Below are 9,771 nucleotides of genomic sequence, written 5' to 3' on the forward strand. Positions count from 1 at the left end.
CCTGCAGCCCCATTTTCTCGGTACACATCTGACTATATAATCAAATATTGTCAACTCGATAGTCCCTTATTTGTGTCTTCCCTATAGAAAATGAACTGATCAAGAAAGACTACTCTTAAAACTTACACTATGCTGATTTTATTAAGTTGTGTCCCTTTCAATAGCTTTTGCCTTTCGCGGGGTTCGGTTGTCATGATAATAATTAGGGTCCTGAACGTGTGAAAGGGAGGATGGGAATGGGTTCCGGTCGAAAAGCCCATTTGAGCATATTAATATCTAAGGGAAAGAACCGTTAATTACTGCCATTTACTGCAAATTACAGGATTTAGCTCCCTTCTGCTATAAAAAAACAAAATTAACTTACTAAATGATTGGTTAATTTTTGGATTAATTTGCGATCTGGTCAAAAGCTTATTTGTTTCTAGTAGTTATATAATTATGTTTGAACTTCACATATGTTTCATAAATAAAGTATGCACACTTTTTACAAAAAAAAAACAGACTGACTTGATAAAAGCTTTGTAAAAAAGGTATCTGACGTTCCATGTGACCTCACTAGAAACGGTGCGATTACTTGTAAGTACACGAAAGTCACGTTTAAGAAAGTCGTGTTTATATTTTTATATTATTTCAGAGATTTTTATCTGGGGGATGAACTCTCCCCCCCCCCCCCACAGCATTAATTCTTATATTGACTTTTCTTTTTTTCTTTCCATTTACTATTGTGTATAGGCCTAATAGGCCAATTGTTTGAAAATATTCTTGTTGTCGTGTACATTTTAATCATAAGTTCTTTAGGACCAAATTCCATTTGGCCATGTCTGAGGAAAGTCAACACAAAATAAAGTTGAGACAAACTGGCTCAATGAAGTGAGAACATGAAATCAGTGGTTTCAAGGAAAGACAGTAGTGTGTAGGTCTAGTGTGTAGGCCTTTTGACAGCTTTAAATGTGTTATTGTTAGACTAGGTTCAGTAGTGCCCAGACTATGTATGCATTCTGACCCCGGGCCCGTGTCAGCTATATATATATCTGCCAAAAATGGGCTCCCCGGTCACATGAAAACGTGTTTAAGATGAACCATAGTCGTTCTACGCCTGGACAACAACATGACCCCCGAACGAAAATGATTGGGGACCACTGAACTAGATCTATTATTATTTTTACTATTTTTAAACTATGGAGATTGCCGTGGAGACCTCTCTCAAGAAAAAAGATGTGTAAAGTTTGAGTAGAAATCACAACACACGGGAGTTTGGTTTACGTATGTGATTACTTGTTAGGCCAACATTGTTTATGAAATGTCCTTATATCTAAATCTAGATTGGTTCTAACATTTCCTCAAAAGTTTAAGAATGAAATACATCTAGACTAATAAGAATATTTTCAAATACTTTGAAGATCTAGACGTCATTGTGTGTTTAGTCATAAAAAAAATCTGGCAATCAAGAGTTTTGAATTGAATTGGATCTGACTAACTTACTTGGCAGTCGTATGGATCTCATGAACATTTGTTATAATGTTATGTGACATTATGTCAATTTTATTGCAAAGTTAATATTTCAAGAAGTCCACTTGGAGCTCTTAGATAAACCTAGCATCTAGGCCTACTATAATCCATCGCCGTAGATCAAGTCATAATCATTCATAAAAAATTTAAAGGTAAGCCCATTCTTTTTTTAAATTCTTTTTTACTCCTGATCAGTGGCGTCATTAGTGTTGGTGTCACCTGTTGCGGTTACCCCGCAACCCCCCCCCCTCCCAAAAATATTTCCCGTTGGTTTGTTCATTTGCTGTTGAGGCAACTATAAAATGATTGTCATTTTAATTTTAAAAATTCGTTTTTTCATGACAATTTATCAATAATTACAAGTATTAACATGTAAGATTAAATTTAAAAAGTTATATCATCATAGGCTGACTTTAAAAAGCTTCTATCGGAAACTGAAAAAGCTTCTATCGGAAACTGTTCCACATTTTACTGTCATATTTGTAACGATGAATGAAACAATTCAAACTTTCGTAAAATACATAAGGTGCAAAAACTAAAAGTTTATAAACTTACATTTTACATTGTACAAGAACTGATAAAAATGATCTTAAAATTGTTTCCTTGATTTTTCTTCCAATAGACGAGTTGCTAGATATAAAAGTCGTGTTTATCCCTTTGTCGATCTCAAATAGTTCTCAATTAAATTCAATTTTAGAAAGTATTTTTCACGTCACAGAAATCAATTTGGTAAGAAACAGTTCAAGGCTTAGTGAAAATATTTCTACAGATTCTTTAAAGTCCAAATGGCACATGAATTGTAAAAATTCAAGTAGTGCCAGTTTCCTCAAATTAACATATGCTGCCTGTAGGGGTCTTCTCAGTCTTGGTATTTCTATTCAAATTTTGAACTTTGGTACATTATCATAAACAAATTTTGAACTTTGGTACATTATCATAAACAAATTTTGAACTTTGGTACATTATCATAAACAAATTTTGAAATATCAACAAAACTTCATAGGTTGGTAAAATACTTTTTTTTTTGGTTGAACTGATTCAAATCTATCTGCTACTCTATCTTCTAGTCTAAGGTGAAGATCAACATTAAAACAACTCATTGACCTGTTTCTTTTTCTTGAATAGAGCCCTGCATCTTAAGATTGTTCTTTTGATATTTTCTTTTTTTTCTATTAAAATATGTTTTGAGAAGAATCTTGTCAATAACATTTTGCACTAAAGTTTAATATTTTGGTATAGAAAATGTTGAAAAGCCTCACTTTGTCAATAATTAACTCCTTAGTTTGAAGGTACTCTTAGTAACTCTTTTATCATATTTCCAGTACATCTACTCAAAAAAGTAAATCAAGATAGATAAAATCACACAACTGGCAATAACCAAGTGAAATGACATTAAGATAAAATGTAATTAAATGTACCCTTAAATGTACATGCCTTATATTGGCTAGTGCTGCCTTTTTTCTTTAGACCTGCACCAATTTTTAAAGGATTAATAGTGCTCTAATTGCAAGAAAACACTTCAATATTTTCTTGCCCATCGTTTACTTTTTTTTTTTTTACATGCACTCTTCTATGAAAAGAGGCATTGTTCACACCAGGAGAAATTATTTCTAAAGCTCAGAATTCAGGAAAACATTTGGCAACATCCTTCCCCTCCCAGACACTCTTACAGAACATGATCTTCAATATTAAGAACTTTCTCTATTAAATGTTTTTTTTTTCCTAAACCGGAAAGTGCTATAATATTTAACATCCTCCCTGACCATAAAATGGAGTCTACAGACTTCTGTCCTAGGCTTGCTAAGGGGGGGTGCAAACCAAATTGTCATCTGGAGGAGCCACTGGTAAAATTGAAACATTGCTTTAAATGGTGTATAACAAAACAAAACCAAAGTTACTAAACTTTTAACTTTTTTTCTTCTCAGGGAGTAGTGTTTGACTGTACCTTGAAACCATCATCTACATTGAATAAGTTTAAAGTTTGACTAAACTTTGTTTCGAATGCACCTGTGATGTTTTAAAAGGTTGGTTTTAATCTTCTAGTAAATTGCTATTCAGCATGGAATAATTAAAATGTTAGTGAAAAAGGTTACTATTAAGTTGTATATTTGGGAAATGGGTTGGCTGACTGGTAAAGTGGTTTCCTAAGCAGGGGATTTTCAGTCTGATTTTGTAGATTTTTTAATTTTGGGATTTTCAGTATGATACTTAAGGGTACTTGACATTAGTCAGTCGAAATAATGTTGGTCGTTTTGCTGGCCACATAATACCATCATTAATCATGGGCCAACCTTAACCAAATGACATCTCAAAAGATTTTCATAAGTTTCAAGACTTAACGACCTAACTTGTAATACATTTAGTACATGTTAAACATCTATTTTGTTATACATTTCAGATTTGTTTGTGTTACTGACTTCATCAAATGAAGATTCAGATCTGAAGGTCAATTGTTGGTGTCAAGGTTCAGGTACTTTGGATCAATGTTTGACAGAAAAGCCTGAAGGAGTCGTGTGTTTATCATCACTCCTTATGACTGAGGGCTTGAGAAGCTCAAATCTTTTTCAAAAAGCCATGAACCAACTTTTGCTGTTATGTGCAATGCACCTCACTATACAAGTCAAAAGCATGTATCTTTCCAGACATCCTGTTTTGTAAACAAGGCTCAAGCTATATTTAAATTTCAAGTTCTCAGTTATCAAAGGATCAATGCATCATTTGGAAGACAAATCACAAATTCAAGACACAAGCCATTTCAAGAGAAATTTAAACTTCCTAGTATTATCTTTTGTATTTAAAATGTACAAACATCAAATCTTTACTAGCACTATGAGTAATATTATTCTGATCAATGTTTATGTCAACTGTCACATTCTTAAATATAGACATACTTCTTATATAGCCACTTATCTATTAACATTATTTTAATTTTATTATGTCAACTTATTACACTATAAATTAGAATGTCTTGTGTACTTAATTTGTAGACTTCTTATTTCTAAACTGTTTACTTTTAAAATTAGTTTAGTCACATCAGAGTCTGAATTTCTTGTACACATTTAATGAATACACAGGATTTGTATAAAATATTGGGCCGTTTTAAACTTCTCTGTGCAATTCTCCATGTATGCATTTTTCTAGACATCCAATTGTTCTAATTGATGTCCCAATTTCTTTTAATCTCAACTTTGGTCATTATACAAATTATAGCATATAATTCTTTCTGCTTAATCTCTTGTGAAATCAGCCTCTACTTCCTTTGGCTGCATTGCTTATAAAATCATAGCCTTTATGCTTCCCGCTGCTGAATTGATTGGGAAATGAAATTTGATTTTGACACTAACTGGGCCAGGCAAATTGTACAGATTTTCTGAAGTTTGTCTGGTTAGTGCCTTAAATATATTAATATATAGTTGACTAAAAGTTCTTTTAAATTAAGCCTTGAATACTATATATTCAATCTTGAAATGGCACTCATTGCAGATTGATCATATTGTATTTAATTTTTCTAATGTCACATTCTATCAAGTGCACAGTTCCTTCTACACATTTTTCTACCTTAGCTACTAACATTGTCAGTATGCATGAATGTTACTTTCAAGTGCATTTTTCTTGACATCCAATAGTTCTTCTTTCCCATTTTTCTGGTTCATTTCTCTATTGAGTATTCTTCTGCAGAGTGGGGAATGTGCATTTTTTTGTTTTACAGTAATTGGATCATGACATCCTATTACAGAATTATTTCATAAATTTGTCTGTCTGGCTAATGGCCACCTTTTTTATATATTCTTTGCAAGTTAAGAAATTTCTTTCTTAATTACTCCTCTTTAAATTCCTGAATGCTACATTAATCTTGGCATGAATTCTCTACAAAACAGCTTGTGAAATGAAATAAATTCAATTTAAATATTGCATAGTGTCCTGAGTATGACGTTAAACTGCTCCTCTTTGTTCGTTACTTTTGGAGCTTAAAAGTTTCTCTTTTTCTTTCCTTTCACCAGTCTGTCTCATCTTCTCTAGTGTCTGCCTACTTAATCAACAATCTGTCTTCCTTTTCTTACAAATTCTAAACCTTTTCCATGTGGTCTGAAGAGATGTTTAGTCTCACATGGACAATGTACATAAGTGTATATAGTTAACATTTTTGTTCTTTTAAATCTTATACTTATTTTGTTAGTCTTTAAAAAACAAACGTGTACGTAACTAGGTCATAAGCTCAGTCAAATGTTCAAATGTGTTTTTAGCTCAGACTTAGCTATGTCTTTTAAACTTGTTATTGAACTAAATTGTTTATGCCTATAAAACATGCATTGAAGTACATTTGTACTGGTTGTGGTCTAGTTTCCCTATAAGGTTGTATTATTTAAGAAGAGTTAACTTGTATGGTGGATGGTAGTCTCCTGTTGATAAGTTTATATAAGTGGTGTGGCCGGCAACACTGCTTGTATAAATGAATCCTCAGGGACTTTACTCTCCCTGTACAGTTGATCATTCAAAGATAATACAGCACATTTGAGTGGAACTGACACATCTCTAGTTATTGTTAACACAAAATGTGCAGGCTAGAGACTTCATGTTTCAATATATGATCTAATGTAGAAGTTAACTAAATGTTCAAAGATTGTCAGTGACATTGTTGTGAATAATTTAATCAAAAGTTTTTTTCATTTTTGGAGATCTTTGTTCCAAGCGCTATTTTGTTTCCATTGTTCTTCTATAATAGTCAATAGTTTTATATTTCTACTTTGTATATACATTGTGTGCAATTTGTTTTCAATGAGCATACTTTTCACAAGTTGAAACAGATTTTCTTGTTTATTAATATATTATTTCACTGTATTTCAATGTCCCTATTTATGTTTTCAATGAGCATACTTTTCACAAGTTGAAACAGATTTTCTTGTTTATTAATATATTATTTCACTGTATTTCAATGTCCCTATTTATGTTTTCAATGAGCATACTTTTCACAAGTTGAAACAGATTTTCTTGTTTATTAATATATTATTTCACTGTATTTCAATGTCCCTATTTATGTTTTCAATGAGCATACTTTTCACAAGTTGAAACAGATTTTCTTGTTTATTAATATATTATTTCACTGTATTTCAATGTCCCTATTTATGTTTTCAATGAGCATACTTTTCACAAGTTGAAACAGATTTTCTTGTTTATTAATATATTATTTCACTGTATTTCAATGTCCCTATTTATGTTTTCAATGAGCATACTTTTCACAAGTTGAAACAGATTTTCTTGTTTATTAATATATTATTTCACTGTATTTCAATGTCCCTATTTATGTTTTCAATGAGCATACTTTTCACAAGTTGAAACAGATTTTCTTGTTTATTTGTAGATTATTTCATTTTACTATTGACTGTTAAGTCTTTGATATTTGATCCTATGTACTAGTAGCATTTTTTGCTTTTTGTTGACAAAGATGTGTATTAACACACTTGATTTCTTGCAAGCTGTACTTTGTATGTGTAGCTTTGACTTTTAACTGTTATTCAAACGGTGCTTAATAGTTGGGAGTTTCTGGCCTTTATACTACTTTGTTTTGACAGTGTGCCTTACATTCATTGGTCTACTTATAGACATACCATTTTCATGTTAACAAGATTTATGTACTATTTCTAAAATCTTTCAACATATGACACACATTAGACTCATTTTATATTGGCATCTCACTGAATTGATACAACACTGGTTAGAGTAATTAGGCTTTGAAGACAACACACACATACATTTACATAGAAGCTACTCCACAAAGTAAAAGGACTCTAACATATATATTAAGAGAGAACAGCACCACACACACACAAATACACATAACCACACACTGCATCTTTCTTTGCCACACTAAACACAAAAGACTAAGACCAGGTGATTACTTTGTCTACATGTAACATTTGACCAAGTGTTCATTGATCAGAAAATGTTTATATGCTTGCTTACTTTTACTTTTAATTGAAAGTTACGAGTCAATTATCTTTTGTCCATTTAGGAAGATTTTTTTTTTTCAAATTGTTCTCTTTTAGACATTTGTTCTCTATTCATTCTACTCCTAGTTAGTTTGCTCTTCTAAACATTTTTAGTTTGCTCCTAAACATTTTTAGTTTGCTCCTAAACATTTTTAGTTTGCTCTTCTGAACTTCATTTTGCATTCTATAAACAAATTTCAGTTCCCTACAAACTTCTTGTCTGACTTGTTTCATAAAAACTTTATTTCTTGACATTGTCTACTAGATCAGTTCAATCAATGTCTTAACATTTTTTTTTATAGTCAAAACTGTTTGGACTTTCTTGAATGCTTCATTGAAGAAAAAAAATCTTTTAGTTTTACCAGAATAGCATTGGTATTATTTTATGTTGCTTGCAGAATTTGAGAACTTTGTCCTGAGTCAAGACGTTAAAATGCTCCTCTTTTCTGGCACTTTTGGAGCTCAAAAGTTCCTCTTTTTACTTTCCTCCTTTCTACAACTAGTTGATCTTTTCCTTTGTCATCTCACCTTAACCAAGTTTCTCAAGTTTTCTTCAGTAATTTTTTTTTTCCGGTGTGTAGCAATTAAATAGCAGATTATTTATAGCATCTCATCCCATCTTTATAGCAAGTCTCTGTTACTAAAGTCAAGAAATCTTTCTTTTTTTTTTTTTTTCAGTCATCTTATTATTGTTGTAGGGTTAGAGATCCATCGTTAGCTGGCCGTAGCGATAGGGTTTCCTCCTAGCAATTTTTTTTCCATTGATATTTAAGGTTCTTTATAGGTTGTATTTAGTCTTTTAACTCTAGAAACCATTTCAAGTTTGCAAGCTTGTCTTCTGGTCTTCAACATTTAATATTATTTCAATCTACTCCAACAATCCAGCAGCTCTGCTTTGTGATCATGGAGCATTGAGACATGAAATAATTCAATATTCTTTAGTCAATTTGTCTAGGGAGGGTGGGGCTTGAGATTCAAGTGGTTGGTTGTAATTGCTAGATCTAATAAATCAATGAAAGTTGGCCAAGTTAACTTTTTTTACTGCTATAAAATTGCATTTTAGGTTTTTTAGCTGAATTAACTTTTACAAATTATTTTAACTTGTTTTTAACTTGATTAATTTTTAACATGGCCATTTTTGTTGCCATGAACAATATCTAGTCCACTATTTTGTCTGCTTTGTGTGTGCGCAAGCCCTCTCCAGCTAACCCCACATCCATTGAGGATTTTGTATACGTTTCTGTTTTGTTGGCTCATGTTTTTGTGTTTGATTAAAACCCTTATTTGGATTTTTTATTTTTTTTGTTAGCTGCTGGAACTTATATTTATTTAGCATTTACCTTAACTTGGAATTCTTTTACTTGTTTTTTTTTTTTGGTAGTATTTTCAGGATAGGATTTAGGATTAGGTTTTATGTTGCTAGTTTAGTGTTTGTGTGTTAGGGTGAGGTTTTATGCTATCTAGATATATTTTCCCTATGAAAGTCCCTGGCGTAGATTGAATGCTCGCAAACTTTGAGAGAGTTTGACACAGTGGAATATTTTCTTTCTAAATGAACTGTTGACTTTTGGTTTGCCTCTCCCCCTCTCCCTTGAGAAACTATTCTACAGCATAGAGCACACACTATGTCTTTGTGTATGTATGTGTGTGTGCTCTCTGTGTGAGCAACCTCTCTCCAGCTAACGTCCAAATAAGGGCATGTTTTGTTTTTGTTGTTTCATTTTTGTCTGTTTTGTTTTATAAGTTTGTTTTTGTCTTTTTTTTTGTCTTGTTTTTACGTCTGAAATCCTTTCTGGGTGGTTTTATTTTTTTTTTGTTAGCTGCTGGAACTTATATTTATTTGGCATCAGCCTTCGATCAAAATTATTTCGTTTCATTATTTGGTGTCTTAGCAGGTTAGGAAGTAGCTTAGTTTGTTTTTTGGGTTCACAGTTGTGCTGTATGCCATCTAGATATATTTTCCTTATGAAAGTCCCTGGCGCGGTTTGAATACTCGAAAACTTTGAGAGGGTTTGACACTGTAAAATATTTTCCTCCAAAACTCTTCCAACACGTTATTGACTCTATTTTTGGTTCCTTCTTACCCCACCTCCCCTTTGGAAAATATTTTATAAATCAGAGCAGACAAGATACTTCCATTTTTTGTTTTAAATTTTGTTTTGATTGATACATTTTTTTACTTTTCTCATTATCCTCTTTGTCCATTCTTCCTCATTTAAATGTCTACTAGATACTTGTAGATGTATTGCTTGGTATTTGGATGTACTGTTTGGTC

General features: G+C 32.0%; 1 long non-coding RNA gene across 1 annotated transcript; it reads left to right on the forward strand.

Annotated features, from left to right (window-relative positions):
• The first annotated feature begins 1,172 nt into the window (after positions 1-1,172).
• On the forward strand, positions 1,173-4,648 carry LOC106054463 (uncharacterized). Its single transcript, XR_001215424.2, has 3 exons — positions 1,173-1,661; positions 3,435-3,533; positions 3,908-4,648. It is a non-coding gene; the product is annotated as an uncharacterized LOC106054463 (long non-coding RNA).
• The last annotated feature ends 5,123 nt before the right edge of the window (positions 4,649-9,771 follow it).

Source organism: Biomphalaria glabrata, chromosome 10, assembly GCF_947242115.1.
Source record: "Biomphalaria glabrata chromosome 10, xgBioGlab47.1, whole genome shotgun sequence".
NCBI lineage: Eukaryota > Metazoa > Mollusca > Gastropoda > Planorbidae > Biomphalaria > Biomphalaria glabrata.